The 25,023-nt window shown below is 38.8% G+C and overlaps 1 non-coding gene across 1 annotated transcript; it reads left to right on the top strand.

Annotated features, from left to right (window-relative positions):
* The first annotated feature begins 10,085 nt into the window (after positions 1-10,085).
* LOC112773748 (small nucleolar RNA R71) lies at positions 10,086-10,193 on the top strand. Its single transcript, XR_003188281.1, has one exon. It is a non-coding gene; the product is annotated as a small nucleolar RNA R71 (small nucleolar RNA).
* Positions 10,194-25,023: the final 14,830 nt, after the last annotated feature.

The raw sequence follows: 25,023 nt of genomic DNA, 5'->3' as shown, positions 1-25,023 counted from the left end.
GCATGAAATTAAGGAAGCAAAATTTAAAAGAATGGGTAGATTAGAGATGGGGAAGCTCATTGGGGTCAGGAGATGTGAGAATTTTTCAGATCAAATTCATTTTCATCTCTTCCTCAATCAATGCATTCATTGATCTCCTTGGCAATCTTAAGTGATTAGATCCTAATCCCTTGGAAATCTAACCTCTCTAAGCATGAACAATTGTCCAATTCCTTGATTTAAGTGTTCATGGGAAGAGATGAAGTTTGGTCACTGATTATACCACACAAATTCATAGATCAAAGTGTTGGTAGGATTACATGTCAGTATATCCATCTAAACCCCAATCTAATTCAATGTGAGAAAGCATTTCTAGCATGATCTCCTCAATCTTCTTCCAAGGTTCCAAGGAGATCCAATTATAAATAGCTTCTTTCCCAAGATAACTATCCAATTGGATGAAGAACGAAAGCTTTCTAGTAAAATCAAGAGAAAAGATAGAAGAAGAAGAATGAAAACTAGTATTGATCTATTGAATTTACACAGAGCTCCCTAACCCAATGAAAGGGGTTTAGTTGTTCATAGCTCTCAAAATGGAAATTGGCATTGAAAGATACATTGCAAAAGAAATGAATCGAAAGTAAAAAGTGCCGTAAAGTAAAAAAAACTCCTCTCAAAAAAGTTTTCTTTAACTTAAATTCTAAGCTATTTATACACTTTCTTCCATTTATTTTCAATCTCTGAATTGGGCTTTTGGCCTTGATAGAATTGGGTTGAAATGGATCCAATTGGTTTCCCTTGCTGTTGAGAAGAGATCTGTTTGAATTGTAGAGTTCTGGTGCTCAAGTTGGAGTCAACGTTTGATGGCCAACGTTGACTCAAACGCCATCCTTAAATACCAGATAATTCTGCTATCATTGGCATTTGACTCAATGTTGGAGGGTGATGACATGTCATCATGTCATGTTTTTCTATGCCTTCTTCCTTTGGTTTCAATAGGTTTTATGCACTTTCTTGATCCATAAGCAAGCCAATTGGGTAGATTTTCATGTTTCCTTTGATTTAATCAACCATGTATGAATTCATGCTATTTCATGAGGTTTTATGCTAAAATTGTTGCATATTATGATAGAATGAATATCTCATGATTATGAGCATAGCTTTGATGAGTTTTGCTTGATTAATTATAGGTGAAGAAAGCTTGAAGAAAGGTTGAAGCAAGAAGGAATGGCTAGGAGTAAAGAGAGGACAATGGAATAAGTGAAAATGAACCAGGAAGCAAAAAGCTGGACCAAAAGTTAGCCTCAAACTTTTGCACAAACTTTTGGGTGAAAATTTAGCCCCAACGTTAGCCCCCTAACTTTGAGGCTAACGTTGGCATGAAGAAAACCTCCCTGGGCACCAAAAGTTTGCGCCAACGTTAGCCCCCTAACTTTGAGGCTAACGTTGGCATGAAGAAAACCTCCCTGGGCACCAAAAGTTTGCGCCAACGTTAGCCCCCTAACTTGGTGGCTAACGTTGGCACATGAAAATCACAAGGGGAGGAGCAAAAGTTTGCGCCAACGTTAGCCCCCTAACTTGGTGGCTAACGTTGGCGCCACACACCACAACAGCTTGAAGGGGTATACTTCCAACAAGAATAACTTGAGCTACAGAGCTCCAAATGAGGTGATTCAAGAAGCAATGGAAAGTAGGAATCAAGAACTTTCCAAGCATATATGGCACTGCATGGTGGACACTAAAATTGAGGGAGAAAACTGCCCCTCAATGTGCATAAATGAACATGGAGGCAACCTGCAGTGAGGCCACTTGACCTCTGCACCTTCGATGGAGTATAACTCGAGCTGTAGAGCCCCAATTGATGTGCTTCCAAAGGCATTGGAAAGTAGACATTTAGGGCTTTCCAACAATGTATAATAGTATGGGGTGGACAATACGTTTGAGCCTCCAGAACTGGCGTTTTCGCCAACGTTTGAGGCAAACGTTACCTCAAACGCTGCACACCAAAGCCAGCGACCATGCCCTCTTTAAATGATCATAACATGAGTTGTAGATGTCCAATTGAAGTGATTCTAAGTGGGTTAGAAAGCTGACATTCAGAGCTTTCCAACCATATATGATAGTCTATATTGGGCATAAAATTGGCAACATGACAAGAGGACAAAGTTGGCGCCATAAATGGGCATAAGGGAGGCCAACGTTGGAGCAAAAGTTAGACCCCTAACTTTTGTCCCAACGTGGATAGCAGCAAATTTTGTGGGCTGATATGAAAAGTTAGACCAAAAGTTAGACCCCTAACTTTTGCTCTAACTTTTGCACCAACTTTTGCAAACTCAACCCAGTTCAATTCGGTTCCTCTTCAAACTCCAAGAGCAATCAACCAAGGCCTTTATCAACCCAATTCCATCAAGAGCAAGGGCCCAATAGACACCACTCAAAGGCACAAGAGATAGTTAGAATAGAAATTTCATTTTAATTGTAATTTGTTTTGAATTTCATTTTCATTTTGTAAAAATGCCTATAAATAGGCATCTGTTTCATATTTGTGGGGAGGCTGGCTCCACGAGGGAGCATTAGGATTTGAGAGCTCTCTCTTAGTTTTCAATTTCGTTTTGAATCTTGGGTTGAGAATTGAAGAAATTCTGTTTCAATCTCACCTTGAGAATTTTCTTGTTTACTTTCTCTGCACAATTGAATTTCCATTCCTGTTTACTACTTCACCTTCTCTTGGCTTCTGCAATTTACTTTTCTTTAATTTCTCTTGCAATTGTTCTTGTTGGATCAAGGAAGGATTTGAGATCTAGACTTGTTTTCTAGTCTCTTCCAACCCCTGAGATCTTCAACCTCTCATTTAGATTTTGCAATTGATCTGCATTTCATTTTCTGTTCGGTTCCTCAATTCAATTTACATTAAGCCTGCTGTAAATCTCATTTACTTTCCTGCACGTGTGTTCCTCTGCATTTTACATTTGAGCCACTGTGATCTGAATTTACTTTTCATGAAATTTTAATTTCCTTGCAATTGTTCTAAGCTTTGATTTACTGCTTTCATTTAATTTCCCTGCACCCAATCCCCTTTACTTTCATGCAATTTACATTTCTTGCTCTTTAAGTTTCAATGCAATTTACTTTCTGCACTTTAATTTTCCTTGTCATTTACATTCTGTTGGCTTCAATGGTCACTCAAATCACTCAATGTTAGCTTGACTAAATTAATCACCCACTAAAATTGCTTGATCCATCAATCCCTGTGGGATCGACCTCACTCCCGTGAGTTATTATTACTTGATGCGACCCGGTGCACTGGCCGGTTAGATTTGGGTGTTTTGGAGAAATTCGTTTTCCCAAAAATATCTCATCAGAGGGCCAATTCTGCTACCCACACGTACGCGTGCCCGGCGCGTTCGTGTCCATGGAGTAAAAATGCTCATCCACGCGTGCGCGTGCTGTACGCGTGCGCGTGGATGCAAAAATAAGATTTTCCAGTTTAAAACAAAGGTAGAAGAGCGTTGGACTCAGCGTTGGACCTCCAACGTTACCTCTAATGTTGGCATATCCACGCGTGCGCGTACACCACGCTTACACGTGAAATGCCCTTTTCCCATAGACGCGTACGCATCACTGGCGCGTACGCATGGATTCAAGTTTTTCAATTCCAAATTCTGGGTTAGGCATCACGGACGTTGGAGGCAGCATTTGAGGCAACATTGGACCTCCAACGTTCATTTGGTGACGCGTACACGTGACCCTCGCATACGCGTGGATGGTCAATTTTGCCATTCCACGCGTGCGCGTGACTCACTCTTGCGCGTGGATACAGAAATTGTCTTCTTTCACGCGTACGCGTCTAAGACGCGTATGCGTCGCTCAAAAATTTTTTAGCTCCAGAATTGAACATTTTATCACAACGTTGGGGAAAATGTTGGCTTACCAACGTTACCTCAAACGTGAGCACCAGCACATTATGCAGAGAATTGTTCTGCTTCCTCTTCAATGTTTGGGGCAACGTTGGTGGTCCAACTTTGCCACCAACGTTGCTTCTTCTTCATCTTTTCCAGACTCCTTCTTTAACCTTCCTCCATGCTTCCTTTCACCTATCATCAACCAATACATGCATCAAAGCCTTGCTAAAGTCATGAGAATTCTCATCATTCTTAGCATACAAGTAATTATAGTATAATTCTCATGAAATTGCATCAAATTAATCATGGTTGAATGAATTTAGGCATACATAAATTTCTAACCCAATTGCTTACTTATAGCTCAAGAAAGTACATAAAACCTATTAAAAACAAAGAAAAAGAATAGTGAAACTAGCCTATGATGCCATGGCATCAGAACACCAAACTTAAATCTTGCTTGTCCCTAAGCAAGTACTGAATTATTAAGAAGAAAGAATGAAATAGAGAGTGATGTTCATATCAGCAAGTCCTTATATATAGTTCATGGGGTTTTATGCAGAAGATGTTGTAGCTCACTTTTTATTGATCCTTAGGACTAGAATGTCTTCTTTCAGCCTCAACTAACATACTGCTATGACCTCTTATTATTTACTCATCCTTGGTAATTGCTTTTCTTTGTTTTTCTTTTCTTTTGAGCTTATTTCTCACTTGTAGCTTAGTGTCATGTGTTGTAGCAGCTTCTTATCTTATTTTTACTCAACACATATTCACTACAGACACTTGGCTCACAATTATTCTTAAGACATTGATGCCCAGCACCTCTTTGGGTTACTAAATGCCTTGTAACTAAGTTGCTCTTGATAATGCATTTTTGGTTGATAATCCCGGGTTAGTTAACCCAAGTTACCAAGTGTTAAAGCACTCCATGGAACCTAATCATCCAAGCAGATCCTAGTACAAAGACACCACAGGCATATGTCCTAAGGTCCAAGCTATTGGTGTCTAGCCTTATTCTTTTGCTTTCTTCTGTTTTTGTTGCCAGTTTTGGCTTTTCTTTTTCTTTCTTTCTATTGGTTTTTCTTTCTTCCAAGGACTGTTATTAGCTAAGAGTCATAGACAGCATGATAGTGTATACTAAAAAGGGAGATAGTCTGACCTTTTATTTATTATAAGTGAGCTACTACACAATCAAACATATATACCACCTCTTACTGTTATTTCAGTTCTTGCTAAAAAAGAACTATTCTACTTCTTGTTCAAATATTTCTTTTATTTAATTTGAAAAGACTCAGGGGACAAAACAAGCATTTAAACTAGTGAATGTGAAAATACACACATCTAGACTAGCACACTTACTGCAAAATTAAAAATCACATAATGCAAAATGACTTAAACTAAAAGTTACTATCAACTAAAACAGACATGTTCTTTTTTTATTGAATGGAATAACCAAGGAGCAAGTCCACCTTTCATTTTTTTTATCTTGTTTGTCTTTCTTCTTCTTCTCGCTTGCTTGCTTACTAGTTTCTCCCTTGCCTTTTCCTTTTAGCTTTGTCCAGAATCCAGCTTTGTTCATTGTCTCTTCCACTCTGTTTTCAAGGTGTATTGCTTTGTCTATTTCTATGTCACTCCTTTCCTTGAAGTATTGATCATAAATTGGAAATGCTGGATCCATAATATGTAGATGTTCTGCAATGTAGTTGAGCTTGATTTGGCCATTTATGTTATAGTCAGCTTGAACTCCATATCTTGCATCCTGAAGGGTCATGAACTCCTTGAAAGCTCTCATGTTATCAACTTGAAGTTGGGCCAGCTAGTTGAAAGATTCTTAAAATTGTGAAGCTTGTTCTCTTTGCATAACTAGAGATCTTGACTCAAAATCTCTCTGCTGGCTCATCATTCTCAACTGAAGTTCCTCTTGCCTCTCTTGAACTTTCATGTATTGTGAATGGAATTCTTCTTGTTTCTCTTGAACTCTCAGCTACTGTTCGGATAGCCTTTCAATTGCTTCTTGCATCCGGCCCATGTCCATGTTGGTTTGTGGTTGGAATTGTTGCTATTCCTCTTGTTCTTCTTGTCGTTCTTCTTTCTCACGTGGTTCTTTTCTCCTTCGCCTCCTTTGTGGTCTTCGAATTTGTTGTGCCTCTGTGACATTCATCATCCTTTCGAGGGTCATAGGCAAGCCTGGATGCAGCCATATTGGATTTGCATCCTCAAGTGGCACTCTGGCCTTCATGCATAACCTCATAATGGTGCTTGGGTAATGGAGCCAGGCTTCAGCAGAATTTTTCTCTGCAACCTTTTGAATGTCATTTGTAATGATCTCGTGAACTTTTATCTATCCTCTCACCATTATACAGTGTAGCATGACAGCTCTTTTCTTGTTAACTTCCGAGATGTTTACTGTGCCCAGAATTGATCTCTTTATAAGCTCATACCAACCTTTTGCTTCAGGGATGAGATCTCCCCTTTTCAAGTACTCGTGCCCTCCTTAATTGTCCCTCTCCCAGTCAGTGTTCACCACACAAATATCACTAGAGATTTCATCAAATCTGGGTTCCCATTCACTCTTTTATGGTACAATGGCTCATCAAAATGTGCAGCCTGTAGTCCTAAGACCTTCATAATGGTCTTCAGACTAAAGTCGACTTCCACACCCCACACATAACTCTTGTACGTTAGGGCTTTGGTCATATCTAGCCTTGCAGTGTTAGCATAGAATTCTCTTATGATGTTTGCATTGTTCCTGGTGATTGGTGAGGTCAGCTCTTTCCATTTTCTCTTTCTGATCTTGGCTCTCATTTCTTGACGCTGGAACGGGATTTCTGAATATATCTTTTTGTCATTCATCCACCCAAGTAGTATTTGATGGAACTATGATCTGAACTTCCATCGATCATATTCGTTTTCACCTTCTTCAGTAATGGGTTCTTTTCCTCTCCTTCTTTTGAAACTTGAAAAAGACGCCATATCTTCCTTGATGGTTAGTTGAGTAGGGATTCAAGGTTTATGAAGGAGGGTTGGTGTGGTGCACTCTCGGTGGAAAAATGGATTGAAGGCAAGGTAATAATATGGAAGCAAGTGAACAAGGATGCTCTGTTACACAAGGAACACGGTTTCTAGGCCTTGGTTTTAGAAAACACAATAGCCGAATTTGTTTAGAGTTCAAGAAGTATGAATATTTTGGTTCATATCCATGGACTAAGTGAAGCCATTTATAGTGAGCTTTAATGAAGAATGGATGGTTAGGATTCTTTGGGACAAGTGATGGATGAAGGGTGTGCATGCAAGGTTGAATGAAGAAAAAAGTTGCCTCTTCATTAAGCATATCTCTTCGGTTTTCCAAGGGCTTCTTCCAAGGATGTGTAGAATCATATCCTCACGAAGCAACCTTCCAAGCCATGTGATCTACTTTTGTCTTCATGCTAGTTTTACCCTTCCTTGTCTTGTCCCTTTCATTAAATAGTTCTCTGCTCACCTAATCATCATAACAAGACAAAAGAAGTAAGTACTAACAAGTGGCGGCAAGAGAACAATTAACATTTAAAACTAAAAATTTGACTAGCATTCATTATGCTTGTTTAACCAACCGTGACTCTTTTTGGTGCTACCATATATAGTCGTAGAGGACACCAAACTTAGTGTTTGGTTATATTGTTCAAAGTGTTACTTCCTCCAAGTATTGTCATTGAGATCTCAACGGGATTAGTGTCACTTTTGGTTAAACCATCATGAGAAACACTTTATTTTTCTATTTCTAAGCATGAACTAAAGATTATATAAACATGGTAGCATTTTCATGACTTTCAAAACTCAAAAGACTGACTCTCATGCTTCGTTCTTGCAATATATAGAACACTAAACTTAATGTTTGGCTATATATTCCAAGAAACACGTGTCAAAATCGAAATATGATCATTATTTTTTAAAAGTATCTTAGTGTGCCTGTAGGCACACCAGACTTAGAATTAGATCATATGCTTCCCATGGAGTGCTTCTTTAGCGTCATTAGCTTGACGGTTGGTCTTTGTCAGGGTGGATTATAGTGTCTTAGGTCTTCTCCCTTTACAGTGAAGCGGTCTCCACTTGATTCCTTGATGATCTCTACATGCTCTAGGGAGAGGACCTTTCTGATGGTGAACACTTGAGGTAATTGAGATGGAATGGTTGGAAGCTGGGGTGGTGTTGGTGGGTGGTGGGCTGATATCACCTTGTCTCCAGAGGAAAAACCCTCTGTAGGAATCTTCTTATGTCTCTATCCCCTTGGCAATTTCTTCACAACTCTTTTCTCTTCTTCCAGTGGTGCTCCAGTGATTATTGTGTCAGGGGGTTCCTCATTAGCTGCTCTTTCCAACTCTTGTGGCTTTAGTTCTTTCTTGATTTCTCTCGGTTGCTGTATCTCTTGAATTTCTTGCTTGTTCACAAAGGACTGTTTCAGTGGTTCAGCTACTGATTCAGTGTTGCTTTCCTTTGTGCACATGTTGCTATGATCATCCTTTGACTCTATAGGTTCTGGCTCAGACTCAGATGTCGGTTTGAAAACATGAAAGGTGAGGTGTTCATCATGTGTTCTCAGGATTAACTCTCCTTGTTCCACATCTATCAGGGCTCGAGTAGTGGCTAGAAATAGTCTCCCCAGAATAATGGGATGAAGATAACTTTCCTCCATGTCCAGAACAACAAAGTCAGTGGGGAGGAAGTAGTCTCCTACTTTCACCAATACATTTTCAACTACTCCTTTGGCCTGTTTTTGGGTTATATCTACTAATTGGATGATTACATCCGTGGATCTCAGCTCCTTGATTTGCAACTTCTTCATAAGAGATAGAGGCATCACATTTATGCTAGCTCCTAAGTTACAAAATCCTCTGTCAATTTTTGTCTCTCCTATGGCACATGGAATATGAAAGCTTCCTAGATCTTTTTTTTTATGAGTACGTCCTTCTTGATGAGGGCACAACATTCCTTGTTCATTGTCACTGTTTGTCCCCCTTTTACAGTTCCTTTCTTGGTCAGCAGCTCTTTCATGCACTTAATGTATGTAGGCATCTGTTGGAGAATTTTGATGAAGGGGATGTTGACACTGAGAGATGAAAACATGTCTAGAAATCTTGAATATGACTTTTCTTTTTCATCTCCCTTGAATCTCTGAGGAAATGGTGCCTTTGGCACATAAGGTTTCGGAACTTCCTTCCTTGTTGATTCCTTCCTTTGTACAGATCCAGTTCCTTGTTCATTTTTCTCCAAATTACTTTGGAAAATTCCCTGGCTGTGCTCCGTTGGCTTGTTGGTACCTTCTTCCAGGTTTTCTTCATTTGCAAGGGTAACTGCCTTACAATCTTCCCATCTCACCTTCTTCAGTTTTCCTCTTAGATTTTTCTCAGTGTCACTTGGAAAACTATCAGTGGACTTCGGAGTCTGCTGTGAAAGATGTCCTACCTGAGATTCGAGATTCTTAAGAACCTCTCCTTGGCTCTTTATACTACCTCTGACTTCTTCCCTGAATTTTTTCATGTCTTCAGACTCCTTGCAAAGGTTTGCAATCATAACTTCCATTTTTGCCATTTTGTCCTCATCATGTGGTGATGGTTGGTTGAAGTTGGGGTGTTGAGAGTGGGTATTGTGGCTTTAGTATGGTGGCTGTGAGTAAATGTTTTGTATGGTCTGGTATGGTTTTTGGTTGGAGTTTTGGTGAGTGGAGTTGTTATACTGGTTTAGATTATGGAGTCTGTGGTCTTGGCCTTGGTTTTATTAGTTCCCCCACCCAAAGTTTGGGTGGTTCCTCCAACTAGAGTTAAAGGTTTTAGAATATGGATCATTAGCTTGCCTAGATGAATTTCTAAGGTAATTAGCTTCCTCCCAGTTAACTCCTTTTTCTATGTCCAACTCTTCTTGAGGTGATGGTTGAGTGTGGATAGCTGTAGCCTAATTTTTCTCCATTTGCTTGGTCAATTCAGCCAGTTGCTTGGTGATCATCTTGTTCTGGGCCAAGATTACATTCATATGGTTTAATTCCAAGACTCTCCTATTGTTGCTCCTATCTGAGGCATAAAAATACTCATTGTCAGCCACTGTCTCTATAACATCAATGGCTTATTCAATGGTCTTCTTCTTATTAAGGGAACCTCTAGATGAGTGATCTACAGCTTTCTTTGATTTATGATTCAGCCCTTCATAAAAAATATAAATTTGCACCCACTCATTAAACATTTCAGGGGGGCATCTCCTTATCAAATCCTTGAATCTCTCCCAGGCTTCATAAAGAGGCTCACCATCCTGCTGTCTGAATGTCTGCACTTCAGTTCTTAGCCTATTTACCTTTTGTGGAGGATATAACCTTGTTAAGAATCTGTTCATTACATCTTCCCAGGTGGTCAAGCTTTCCTTGGGAAAGGAATCCAGCCATTTTGATGCTTTGTCCCTTAAAGAAAATGGAAACAGTAGCAATCTATAGGTGTCAGGATGAACACCATTAGATTTAACTGTGTCACATATCCTTTGAAATTTAGTGAGATGCTCATTAGGATCCTCTTGGGCACTTTCTCCAAAAGAATAGTTGTTTTGTACAAGAGTTATGAGTTGAGGCTTCAATTCGAAATTATTTGCATGGATAGTTGGCTTTTAAATACTACTACCACAGTTTCCTAGGTTTAGATTGATGTATGAACCCAGAACTCTCCTCTCTTGTCCAGCAGGATTGACTCCCCCTCTTCTGGCATGATTGTTCACCTCTCCTTCATGATGGTTTTCCATATCATCCTCCATGGTTATATCAAAGTTTTCCTCCTTTTCTTCTGCACTAACAACCCTCTTTCCTCTTGCTTTCCTCTTTAATCTCAGGAAGGTTCTTTCTAGTTCACTATCAAAGGAGGTTTCAACCTCTCTTCTACCTGTCATACAAGTAGCACAACAAGCAGCAACCAGCAAGAATTCACAGTTAATGAAAAAGAGTAGTTAGAGCAATTGAGCCAATTAATCAAACAGTTAATGAGTTAGTGAGTTAGTTTTGCTGGAATGTAAAGAAGTAAGAGAAAATAAAGAGAAATAACTAAAAGAAAATTGCAGAGAACAAAAATGAACAACTGAAAGTAAAATTCAATAAATCAATCGAAAACAAAAGTGCTCAATCTAGTTATCCTCCAATTTAGTAATTGTCAAAACAAAACCAATCCCCGGCAAGGTGCCATAAACATGATTCACCCAAAAATTTGCCTCTCAACAAATTTTCTACTGGCAAGTGTACCGGATTGTCGTCAAGTAAAAACTCACAGTAGAGTGAGGTTAAATCCCACAGGGATTGGTAGATTGATCAATGTTAATTGGAGAATTATGCAAGTTGAGCTAAATCGAAATTGAATTGGAATTGCAGAAAGTAAAATTGGCGGGAAACTTAAGTTGCAAGAATTAAATGACAGAAATTAAATTTGCATGAAATTAAATGACAGAAACTAAAATTGTAAGAAATTAAATGGCAATGGGGATTAAGCATGAAATTAAGGAAGCAAAATTTAAAAGAATGGGTAGATCAGAGATGGGGAAACTCATTGGGGTCAGGAGATGTGAGAATTCTCCGGATCAATTTCATTTTCATCCCTTCCTCAATCAATGAATTCATTGATCTCCTTGGCAATCTTAAGTGATTATATCCCAATCCCTTGGCAATCTAATCTCTCTAAGCATGAACAATTGCCCAATTCCTTGATTTAAGTGCTCATGGGAAGAGATGAAGTTTAGTCACTGATTATACCACACAAATTCATAGATCAAAGTGTTGGTAGGATTACACGTCACTATATCCATCCAAACCCCAATCTAATTCAATGTGAGAAAGCATTTCTAGCATGATCTTCTCATTCCTCTTCCAAGGTTCTGAGGAGATCCAATTATGAATAGCTTCTTTCCCAAGATAACTATCCAATTGGATGAAAAACGAAAGCTTTCTAGTAAAATGAAGAGAAAAGAAAGAAGAAGAAGAATGAAAACAAGTATTGATCCATTGAATTTACACAGAGCTCCCTAACACAATGAAAGGCGTTTGGTTGTTCATAGCTCTCAAAATGGAAATTGGCATTGAAAGATACATTGCAAAAGAAATGAACCGAAAGTAAAAAGTGCCGTAAAGTAAAAAAAAATCTCCCCTCGAAAAAGTTTTCTTTAACTTAAATTCTAAGCTATTTATACACTCTCTTCCATTGATCTTCAATCTCTGAATTGGGCTTTTGGCCTCGATGGAATTGGGTTGATATGGCTCCAATTGGTTTCCCTTGCTGTTGAGAAGAGATCTGTTTGAATTGCAGAGTTCTGGTGCTCAAGTTGGAGTCAACGTTTGATGGCCAACATTGACTCAAATGCCATCCTTAAAAACCAGAAAATTCTGCTGTCATTGGCGTTTTACTTAATGTTGGAGGGCCAACGTTCTGCTACCCACACGTATGCGTGCCCGGCGCGTTTGCGCCCATGGAGTAAAAATGCTCATCCACGCGTGCGCGTGTTGTACGCGTGCGCGTGTTGTACGCGTGCGCGTGTTGTACGCGTGCGCGTGGATGCAAAAATAACATTTTCCAGTTTAAAACAAAGGTAGAAGAGCGTTGGACTCAGCGTTGGACCTCCAACGTTGGCATATCCATGCGTGCGTGTACACCACGTTTACGCGTGAATTGCCCTTTTTCCCATAGACGCGTACGTGTCACTGGCGCGTATGCATGGAGTCAAGTTTTTCAATTCCAAATTCTGGGCTGGGCATCGCGGATGTTGGAGGCATCGTTTGAGGCAACATTCGACCTCCAATGTTCGTTTGGTGACGCGTACGCGTGAACCTCGCATATGCGTGGATGGTCAATTTTGCCATTCCACGCATGCGCGTGGATACAGAAATTGTCTTCTTTCACGCGTATGCGTCATAGACGCGTACGCGTCGCTCAAAAATTCTTTTGCTCCAGAATTGAACCCTAAACCCAACGTTACCTCAAACGTGAGCACCAGCACATTATGCAGAGAATTGTTCTGCTTCCTCTTCAATATTTGGGGCAACGTTGGTGGTCCAACTTTGCCACCAACGTTGCTTCTTCTTCATCTTTTCCAGAATCCTTCTTCAACCTTCCTCCATGCTTCCTTTCACCTATCATCAACCAATACATGCATCAAAGCGTTGCTAAAGTCATGAGAATTCTCATCATTCTTAGCATACAAGTAATTATAGTATAATTCTCATGAAATTGCATCAAATTAATCATGGTTGAATGAATCTAGGCATACATGAATTTCTAACCCAGTTGCTTACTTATAGCCCAAAAAAGTGCATAAAACCTATTAAAAACAAAGAAAAAGGATAGTGAAACTAGCCTAAGATGCCGTGGCATCAGTAGGCATGGTGAAGTCACTAAGAACCTTTCTTGCCTCTCCTTCAGGTTCGGCCATATCCTCAATTTCTTGTTCAAAATTTTCTAAAAGGTTTTTTTCAGAGTATTGTGCTTTAGCTTGTTGTAAGTTCCTCCTTAAAGTCCTTTCAGGTTCAGGATAAGGATTAAAAAGAGGTTTTTTATCCCTGTTCCTAGTCATAAACAAGAATAGAAAAGAGAAAGTTTGGAAGCTTCTATGTAAAGGCACAGAGGACTCCCAGTGAGATAGGAAGAAGAGTAGATGATAGAAAAGTAAAGTTGGAAGAAGAGAGAGGAGAGGAGTTCGAACAAAAAGAAGTAAATAGGAGAAGAATTAGAAATAAGAATTAAAATATTTTTGTTTTTGTTTTATTTATTTATTTATTTTGAAAATTAAAGTTAATAAAATAAAAAGAATTGAAAATTAGTTAATGAATTTTCAAAAATAGAAGAGAGAGAAGAAGAAGAGAATTCTCGAGAATTAGGAGAGAGAAGAAGTAGTTAGGAAGTTTTGAAAAAGAAGAGAGAGAAGATAAGTAATTAATTTAAGAAATGATTTGAAAACAAGATAAGATAGAAGATTAGAAAAGATTTGAATTTAAGCTTTGAAATTAGAAAAATAAGAAAAGATATGATAAGAAATTAAAAAGATTTGAAAAAGATTTGATTTTAAAGTTTGAGATTAGAAAAGAATTGAAAAATATTTAAAAGAACGATAAGATTTGAAATTTGATTTTGAAAAAGATTTGACTTTAAAATTTGAAAATTGAAATTTGAATTTTAAATTTTGAAGTTTGAAATTTGGATTTTAAATTTTTGAATTTTGAAATAAGATAAGATAATATTTTAAAAAAGATAAGATTTTTTTTTATTTTGAAAATATTTGAATTTTGAAATTTAAAACTAAGATAAGATAAGATGAAAATTTTGAAATTAAAATCTGAATTTTTAATTAAAATTTTTGAAAATAATTAAAATAAAGATAGAAAAGATATTAATTTTTTTATTTTTGAATTTAATGAAGAAAGAGAAAAACACACAAAAGAGACCAAACTTAAAAATTTTTAGATCTAATACCTGAGCGAGTCAGGGTCAATCCCACGAGGATTGTGGCTTGAACCAAGCTATGGTTATCTTGTAGGTCTTAGTTAGGCGAATCAGAGGTTGTTGAATTTGTGAGATCTAAACTAGGTTGACATGAAAGGAATAAATGTGTATAAAATACTTTGTAAATTAAATTATAATCTAGGATAGGAAGATGGTTAAGGCTTGGAGTTGCTTTGTCCTTTTGAATTAACTCAATGCCTTTCTTGAGAGGCCGTCAATGCTCCTCCAGATCTGAACACCAGGGTTAGTGCGTATCAAGTCTGATTGAGGGTGAAGCTCCTGCAGTCCATTCTCCTTAACGATCCTACTCAAAACGCCATAGACAAGGTCGGATCTTCCGGATCAGAGAATGCTGCGCCTTTGGGTTCTAGCCTCTACCACAGAGACCCTAATCTCCCTCTAAATTGGCTGAACTTGTGTCTCTAGAAGTCCCTAACGAACTATTAATTTCAAATTCAAATTTCGAATTTCAAAACCAAATATTTTTCAAATCTTTTCAATTTCTATCTTATCTTTTCTAACTTTAATTTTTAAATTCAAATCTTTTCTAATCTTCTATTTTATCTTAATTTCAAATCTTTCTTAATTAGTTACTTGTTTACTCTTTCTTCTTTTTCAAAACTTCCTAACTAATTCTTCTCTCTCCTATTTTCAAAAACTTTGCTTCTATTTCTCTCTCTTATTTTTCAAAAATCATCTTTCATTTTTCAAACTCTTTTTAGTTAATTAGCTTTTAATTTCCTCCTAAATTAATAATTAAAATACCTTTGTTTCTTACTTTTCTCTTTTTATTTCTAATTTTCGAATTCTTTTCTCTTTTATTCAAATTCTTCTTCTCTCCTCTCTATCTTCATTCTTCTTTCTTCTTCACATCTCACAGGGAATCCTCTGTTCTTGAACATAGAGACTTCTTTTCTTCTTCTTTAATTTCTTGGTTTTCATTTCTTTTTTATGAGCAGGAATAGAGATAAAGAACCTCTCTTTAATCTTGATCCTGAACCTGAGAGCACCTTAAAAAAGCGTTTGCAACAAGCTAAAGGACAACACTCCAAAGGAAATCTCACAAAGATTTTCGAACAAGAAGCTGAAAGCATGATAGGCCGAGGCTAACAATGAAGGGGATGCAAGAAAGGTTCTTAGTGAATACATGATAAACCCCGATTTTGTGGTTTATCTTGTGCTTAATTTGGGGGATTTTATCACCTTTGCCCACATTTATTCAATGAAATAGCATGGTTTTGCAATTCTCCCTTGATTTGTGCTTAAATGTGAAAACATGTTTTTTAGGCCTTAAAATAGCTAAATTTAACTCACTTTAATTCCATTCGATGCCATGATATGTTTGTTGAGTGATTTCAGGTTCATAAGACAAGTATTGAATGGAAGATGTAAGGAGAAAAGCATGCAAAGTGGGAGAACTCATGAAGAAATGAAGGAACCGTAAAGTTGTCAAGCCTGACCTCTTTGCACTCAAACGACCATAACTTGAGCTACAGAGGTCCAAATGAGGCGGATTCCATTGCGTTGGAAAGCTAACATCCGGGGCTTCGAAATGATATAAAATTTGCCATATGTTACTTTGCGTTCAGGGGCGTGCATGCGCCATGTTCACGTGCGCGCCGATGCTGTCCGTGGCCCACTAAAGTGAACCCGCCCCCAGCGATTTCTGAAGCATCTTGGGCCCAATCCAACTCATTTCTAATGCTATTGAACCCAAGGATTGAAGGGGGGAATGAACCAAGTAGTCATATTTTAGTTTTCATCATGTTTTAGGCTATAATTCTAGAGAGAGAAGCTCTCTCCTCTCTCTAGATTTTATGGTAGTTTTAGTTAATTCTTCTTGGATCCAAGTTTTAATTCTTGTTTTGATTTAGTTTCTCCTTTTAATTTCTTGTTGTTACATCTCTACTCTTCTAGTTATACTTGTTATTTCCGTTATTTTTCCATTTTTATGTTTATGAACAATTGTTGGATCTTAGTTTTCTTTAATGCAATTTTATGTTTCCATGTTCTTTTATGTTGATCTTGCTTACTATTATTGATTTCTTGCTATTGATAGTTATGGGTTTCCTTTAATTCTTGCATTTTGTTATGTTTACTTTTCTTGCATTCTAGGTGTTTGATAAAATGTTTCCTCTAGTTTTTGAGTAGTTCTCTTTGCTCTTGGCTTAGGCTAAGGGAATTGAGTGACCTTGAGTCATTGGGTCTCATTGAATTGGTGATTTGAGAACCCTTGGTGATCAATTTGATACTCATTGACGCCAACCCACTACTAATCTAATTAGTAGGTAGGTTGGGACTTATGGGTTGATGTGATCAAACCTATTTGATGTACTTCAAGCCAAGGAGTAGATATTACGTACTTAAGGCTTTGGAAGTAGACTTAATAGGTTGGCCTCTCATAATTGTCAATATTTGGTATGTAGACAAGGATGGTGATCTCAATTACCTATGTCTAGACAAGATTTCCTTTCCATTTCTTTTGTTAGTTCATTGTTCATTTACTTTTCTTGCCATTTATTTTCTTGCCAAAACACAAAAATCAAACCCCTTACCCCTTTATAGCCAATAATTGAGCACTTCATTGCAATTCCTTGTGAGACGATCCGGAGTCTAAATGCTTCGGTTAATTCTTATTTGGGGTTTGTTACTTGTGACAAAACCATATTTTAATTTGAGGTGAGAGTTGTTTGTTGGTTTGGAGCTATGCTTACAACGAAGTGATTCTTTTCTTTAAGAAGAAAATCTAGACCGACAACAATTTTTGGCTATCAAATTAATGGCGCCGTTGCCGGGGAGTTGCAATGGTGTTATGTTATTGGCTATTGTGAATATGTGAATATGTTTGCCTTTTGCTTATTTCTTAGTTTTTGTTAGGCTTAGGACTTGTTGCTTATTTTTGTTAGCTTTTGTTTTTATTTGCTCTGATGAATTCTCATCCTCACTTTGGCTATGAGTTTGGCTCAATTTATGTTGTAGGGAATGGGAACTACAATGGTAACATGTATCAAGGATGGAACAATCAAAGATGGGAGGAGCCTCAAGGGATTGATCAACCTTATTGGAAACAACCCCTTCCAGTTTCTTATGGGTATAATTCTAATCCTAATGTATACCAACCTAATGGATGTGGTGAACCTTATTGTGATTGTCAATAACCACCACTACATACCTATGAACCACCCTCTCAACCTAATTTTGAACTACCTTACTCACAAGCCCCCTACCACCAAACACTTCATTATGACCCTAATCCTTATCCAACATACCAACCACCTTATGAACCATATGAATGACACATGGAGCCACCACCATTCCAACACAATTACTCTCAAAAACTACCTCAATATACGCCATCTCCATATCCTTACCAAGATGAACCAACTTCCAATTATGAAACCTCCTTCCCAAACAATGAACCTTCTTTTTCCACACCACCTCCAATGATGATCCTCTCCAAGAATGTGTTAGTTCTTACATTCGAAGGCAAGAAGAGAACCAAAAGGAGTTTAAGGAGCTAGAAGCCAAGATGGCTATCCTAGCGGAAGCCGTTCACAATATGGTCTCCTCCCGCCTAAGCCTATGCGATCAAGGAACTCCCATTGTTGAATGTGGAGAAGCAATTAAGGAGCATAGTGAGGGAGTGAGTTTAGAGCTTCAAGGTGAAGAAGAGAAGTTGAAGCAAGAATTGTCACAAGGGGAAGAAGTTGAGATAAATGAGCTGGAAGAAGTGGTTGAAAACATAGGAGATGTTGGAAGTCCATGGGAATGTAGAATTAGAGAGTCCTCTTCCAAGATGCTTGATGTTGATGTTGAGGAGGGTGTACAACCTCCAAAACATATCTTGATTGAAGACTTTGAAGAGGTTGATCAAGAGATGGATTCAATCATTGAGGAGTTCCTATCTACAATTGAATCCTCTCCCATTGGGCTTGAAATTGAGATAAAAAAAGAAGATACCTCACTTCCCTTACCCTTGGTAAGAAATGAAGAAGAGATTGAATTGGAAGGAAGCCACCAAGAGGAAGAGGTTGAAGTTGAGGAAAGTTGCGAAGAGGTGGAGATAATCAAAGAAAAGCACAAGGGAGTGGAACTTGCAAGATCATTGGGAACAACCCTTCCTAAGTCACCATCCAATACAACATTCAAGTGGGTAAAATTCTTATCCCTAAGCTTTACTTTCTCACTTGAATATGGTTTGCATGAAAATGATGGTCAACTTAGAGCTCTTTGTGGAGTTAAGAGTAAGAGAGAGTTGTGTAGTGGTCGGAAACATCACTCTAAGTTCATGACGGTTGCATGCTTGAAGTGGAATGGCAATGGTTGGTGTAAAACCAAATTGCATGGGCCTAGGAGAATGTTTGAAGGTCTACTTGAGAATTCGGATCACTTCTCACCCAATTGGAATCATGATGATCAATTTGAAGATGGGTGTCAAAACAAGGTGTGGGATCCCGGATCGCACAAGGAAAATCAACTTTGGGAGCTCATGGTATGTGAAGAACTCCATCAAAGCTTGAAGATATTAACATTGAAGAATGGAGTTTATTGGAGATTCAAGTATTGGTGGATGTTCAGGGATAGCTTCAAACACAAGCCACCTTAAGAGGAGCTCCCCATAAATCCAACTTAAGGACAATAAACAAAAGTGCTAGGTGGAAGACACCCCACCATGGTAAATTCTTTTCATTTTTCCCTTTTGCACATATTGGTAATTAGTTTAATTCCATGTTTTGTTTTGTTTGTTAAGTCTACTTGGTAGTCTAATATGTTAAATAAGGTTTTATGTTGTTTGGGTAGCTGTTTGGAGGTTTGGAATGCTTGGATTGGTGCAAGAACTTGGAAAAATTTTGAAAAACAGAGCACCAACCCGTGCGTGCACGCACCTGGCGCGTACGCGCGCCTTAAGCATTTTCGACCATTCACGCGGACGCGCCATGTACGCGGACGCGTGGATTGAAAAATCTCACCCCTCTATACATTGACCCGAGAGTTGTGCCTACACTGCACCAGCACCATGCCTGAGGCACAAACCACCCACGCGTGCGCGCACCTGGCGCGTACGTGTCCTTTAGCCAAACTGCACATCGGCGCGGGAGCGTGAATGACGCGTCCGCACCGGGCAAAAAAAAAACATTTTCTTTTGTCCGTTGCATTTTGGTGCACGAAATTGTGATCTCAGGCAACGTCGCCAAAAACTCTGTATGCACGTCTTAATAAATCGTTTTTCATTCACAACTTCGATACAACTAACCAGCAAGTGCACTGGGTCGTCCAAGTAATAAACCTTACGTTAGTAAGGGTCGATCCCACGGAGATTGTTGGTATGAAGCAAGCTATGGTCATCTTGTAAATCTCAGTCAGGTGGATATAAAATAGTTATGGAGTTTTCGAAAATAATAATAAATAAACAGAGAATAAAGATAGAAATACTTATGTATATCATTGGTGAGAATTTCAGATAAACGTATAGAGATGCTTTCGTCCCTTTGAACTTCTGCTTTCCTGCTGTCTTCATCCAATCAGTCCTACTCCTTTCTATGGCTGGCTTTATGTAAGGGCATCACCGTTGTCAATGGCTACTTTTCATCCTCTCTGTGAAAATAGTCCGATGCGCTGTAACTGCATGGCTAATCATCTGGAGGCATCACCGTTGTCAATGGCTACATCCCATCCTCTCTGTGAAAATGGTCCGATGCACTGTCACTGCATGGCTAATCATCTGGAGGTTCTCGATAATACTGGAATAGGATTCACGCTCCTTTTGCGTCTGTCACTACGCCCAGCACTCGCGAGTTTGAAGTTCGTCACAGTCATTCAATCCCTGAATCCTACTCGGAACACCATAGACAAGGTTTAGACTTTCCGGATTCTCATGAATGCCGCCATCAATCTAGCTTATACCACGAAGATTCTGATTATGAGATCCAAGAGATACTCATTCAATTTAAGGTAGAACGGAAGTGGTTGTCAGGCACGCGTTCATAGGGAATGATGATGATTGTCACGTTCATCACATTCATGTTGAAGTGCGAATGAATATCTTAGAAACGGAATAAGTTGAATTGAATAGAAAAACAGTAGTACTTTGCATTAATTCATGAAGAACAGCAGAGCTCCACACCTTAATCTATGGAGTGTAGAAACTCTACCGTTGAAAATATATAAGTGATGAAGGTTCAGGCATGGCCGAATGGCCAGTCCCCATGATCTAAGAACTAGACGTCCCAAGATGATCCAAAGATGAAAATACAATAGTAAAAAGTCCTATTTATACTAAACTAGCTACTAGGGTTTACAGAAGTAAGTAATTGATGCATAAATCCACTTCCGAGGCCCACTTGGTGTGTGCTTGGGCTGAGCTTGAATGTTACACGTGCAGAGGCTCTTTCTGGAGTTGAACGCCAGGTTGTAACGTGTTTCTGGCGTTCAACTCTAGTTCGTGACGTGTTTCTGGCGTTTAACTCCAGACTGCAGCGTAGAACTGGCGTTCAACGCCCTTTTGCGTCATCTAAACTCGGCCAAAGTATGGACTATTATATATTTCTGGAAAGCCCTGGATGTCTACGTTCCAACTCAATTGGAAGTGCGCCATTTTGAATTCTGTAGCTCCAGAAAAACTATTTTGAGTGCAGGGAGGTCAGAATCCAACAGCATCAGCAGTCCTTCTTCAACCTCTGAATCTGATTTTTGCTCAAGTCCCTCAATTTCAGCCAGAAAATACCTGAAATCACAGAAAAACACACAAACTCATAGTAAAGTCTAGAAATGTGAATTTAACATAAAAACTAATAAAAACATCCCTAAAAGTAACTAGATTCTACTAAAAACATACTAAAAACAATGCCAAAAAGCGTATAAATTATCCGCTCATCACAACACCAAACTTAAATTGTTGCTTGTCCCCAAGAAACTGAAAATCAAATAGGATAAAAAGAAGAGAATATACTATAAATTCCAAACTATCAATGAAACATAGCTCCAATCAGATGAGCGGGACTTGTAGCTTTTTGCCTCTTGAATAGTTTTGGCATCTCACTTTATCCATTGAGGTTCAGAATGATTGGCATCTATAGGAACTCAGAGTTCAGATAGTGTTATTAATTCTCCTAGTTCAATATGTTGATTCTTGAACACAGCTACTTTATGAGTCTTGGCCGTGGCCCTAAGCACTTTGTTTTCCAGTATTACCACCGGATACATAAATGCCACAGACACATAACTGGGTGAACCTTTTCAGATTGTGACTCAGCTTTGCTAAAGTCCCCAATAAGAGGTGTCCAGGGTTCTTAAGCACACTCTTTTTTTGCTTTGGACCTTGACTTTAACCGCTCAGTCTCAAGTTTTCACTTGACACCTACACGCCACAAGCACATGGTTAGGGACAGCTTGGTTTAGCCGCTTAGGCCAGGATTTTATTCCTTTAGGCCCTCCTATCCACTGATGCTCAAAGCCCTGGGATCCTTTTTATTTACCCTTGCCTTTTGGTTTTAAGGGTTATTGGCTTTTTGCTCTTGCCTTTTGGTTTTAAGAGCTTTTAGCTTTTTCTGCTTGCTTTTTCTCTCTATTTTTTTTTTCGCTATTTTTTTTTTTTGCAAGCTTTGTTCTTTGCTGCTTTTTTTTGCTTCAAGAATCATTTTTATGATTTTTCAGATTATCAAATAACATGTCTCTTTGTCATCATTCTTTCAAGAGCCAACATATTTAACATTCTTAAACAACAACTTCAAAAGACATATGCACTGTTCAAGCATTCATTCAGAAAATAAGAAGCATTGTCACCACATCAATATAATTAAACTAAGTTCAAGGATAAATTTGAAACTCATGTACTTCTTGTTCTTTTGAATTAAAACAATTTTCATTTAAGAGAGGTGATGGATTCATAGGACATTCATAACTTTAAGATAAAGTTACTAAATACTAATGATCATGTAATAAGACACAAACATGGATAAGCACTTAGCATAAAGAAAACGAAAAACAGAGAATGTAAGAACAAGGAATGAGTCCACCTTAGTGATGGTGGCGTTTTCTCCTTGAGGAACCAATGATGTCCTTGAGCTCTTCTATGTCTCTTCCTTGTCTCTGTTGCTTGATCCCTAGTGATTTTGGTGCTCCTATCCTTAGTTGCTCCCAATAATTGTGTGGGGGAAAATGTATCCCCTGAGGTATCTTAGGGATCTCTTGATTTGCAGTCAAATGTTCTACCCCTGAGCTATAGATCCTTTACATGAATCTCTCTATCTCTCATGACTTGGAGGTGGAAGCTTTTATCTTCACTTTTCTCTTCTCTCTTTTTTTTTTTTTGAGGTTTCTCTGGCCTTAGGTGCCATCAATGGTTATGGAAAAGCAAAATAAGCAATGCTTTTGCCACACCAAACTTAGAATGTTGCTCGCTCTCGAGCAAAAGAAGAAAGAATAGATGAAGAAGAAGATGTGGATAAAACTAGGATTATAAGGAGGGAAGGTGGGGATCCTGTGGGGTCCACAGATCCTGAGATGATCCTGTGAGGTCCACAGATCTTGAAGTGTCAAGGATTTACATCCCTGCACCAATTAGGCATGTAAAATGCCTTTGCATGCAATTCTGGCGTTTAAACGCCGAACTGATGCTTGTTCTGGGCGTTCAACGCCCAGATGCAGCATATTTCTGGCGTTGAACGCCAGCTTCATGCTTGTTTCTGGCGTTCAGCGCCAGCTCCATGCTCTGTTCTGGCGTTGAACGCCAGCCAGATGCTCCTTACTGGCGTTTGAACGCCAGTGAACTCCTCCTCCAGGGTGTGCTGTTTTTAATGCTGTTTTTTTATTTTTCTTCAATTTTTTCAGTTGTTTTTGTGACTCCACATGATCATGAACCTATGAAGACATATAACTAATAAAATTATAATTAAATAAAAATTGAGTTGCCTCCCAACAAGCGCTTCTTAAATGTCAATAGCTTGACAGTGGGCTCTCATGGAGCCTCACAGATGTTCAGAGCATAGTTGAGACTCTCCAACACCAAACTTAGAGTTTGGATATGGGAGTTCAACACCAAACTTAGAGTTTGGTTGTGGCCTCCCAACACCAAACTTAGAGTTTGATTGTGGGGGCTCTGGTTGACTTTGTTTTGAGAGAAGCTTACTGTGCCTCTTTTCCGTGTTTATAGAAGGATGTCCTTGAGTTTTAAACTCAAGGGAGTCCTCATTCAATTGAAGGACTAGTTCACCTCTGTTAACATCAATCACAGCTCTTGCTGTGGCTAGGAAGGGTCTTCCAAGGATGATGGATTCATCCTCATCCTTCCTAGTATCTAGGATTATGAAATCAGTAGGGATGTAAAGGCCTTCAACCTTTACTAATATGTCCTCTACTTGTCCATAAGCCTGTTTTCTGGAATTGTCTGCCATCTCTAATGAGATTTTAGCAACTTGCACCTCAAAGATTCCCAGTTTCTCCATTACAGAGAGTGGCATGAGGTTTATTCCTGACCCCAGGTCACATAGAGCCTTCTCAAAGGTCATGGTGCCTATGGTACAAGGTATTAGGAACTTTCCAAGATCCTGTTTCATCTGAGGCAATCTCAGTTGATCCAATGCATTTAGTTCATTGGTGAACAGGGGAGGTTCATCTCCCCAAGTTTTATTACCAAATAAATTGGCATTCAGCTTCATGATTGCACCAAGGAACTTGGCAACTTGCTCTTCAGTAACATCCTCATTCTCTTCATATGAGGAATACTCATCAGAGTTCATGAATGGCATAAGGAGGTTTAATGGAATCTCTATGGTCTCTAGATGAGTCTCAGATTCCTTTGGTTCCTCAGCGGGAAACTCCTTATTGATCACTGGACGTCCCAGGAGGTCTTCCTCACTGGGTTTCACGTTCTCCCCTTCCTCCTTGGGTTCGGCCATGATGGTTATATCAATGGCCTTGCACTCTCCTTTTGGATTTTCTTCTGTATTGCTTGAGAGAGTACTAGGAGGGATTTCAGTGATTCTTTTACTCAGCTGGCCCACTTGTGCCTCCAAATTTCTAATGGAGGACCTTGTTTCATTCATGAAACTTACAGTGGCCTTGGATAGATCAGAGACTAAGTTTGCTAAATTAGATGTATTTTGTTCAGAGTTCTCTGTCTGTTGCTGAGTGGATGATGGAAAAGGTTTACTATTGTTAAACCTGTTTCTTCCACCATTATTAAAGCCTTGTTAAGGCTTTTGTTGATCCTTCCATGAGATATTTGGGTGATTTCTCCATGAGGGATTATAGGTGTTTCCATATGGTTCACCCATGTAATTCACCTCTGCTATTGCAGGGTTTTCAGGATCATAAGCTTCTTCTTCAGAAGATGCCTCTTGAGTACTGTTGGATACAACTTGCATTCCATTCAGACTCTGAGAAATCATATTGACTTGCTGAGTCAATATTTTATTCTGAGCTAATATGGCCTTCAGAGTATCAATTTCAAGAACTCCCTTCTTCATAGGCATCCCATTACTCACAGGATTCCTCTCAGAAGTGTACATGAATTGGTTATTAGCAACCATGTTAATGAGTTCTTGAGCTTCTGCATGTGTTTTCTTTAGGTGAATGGATCCACCTGCAGAAGTATCCAATGACATCTTAGCTAATTCAGATAGACCATCATAGAATATATCCAAGATGGTCCATTCTGA

The sequence above is a fragment of the Arachis hypogaea genome, chromosome 18, assembly GCF_003086295.3.
Source record: "Arachis hypogaea cultivar Tifrunner chromosome 18, arahy.Tifrunner.gnm2.J5K5, whole genome shotgun sequence".
In the NCBI taxonomy this organism is placed as follows: Eukaryota; Viridiplantae; Streptophyta; class Magnoliopsida; order Fabales; family Fabaceae; genus Arachis; species Arachis hypogaea.
Note: the sequence above shows the minus strand (reverse complement) of the source record. Positions and strands in the feature narration are given on the sequence as shown.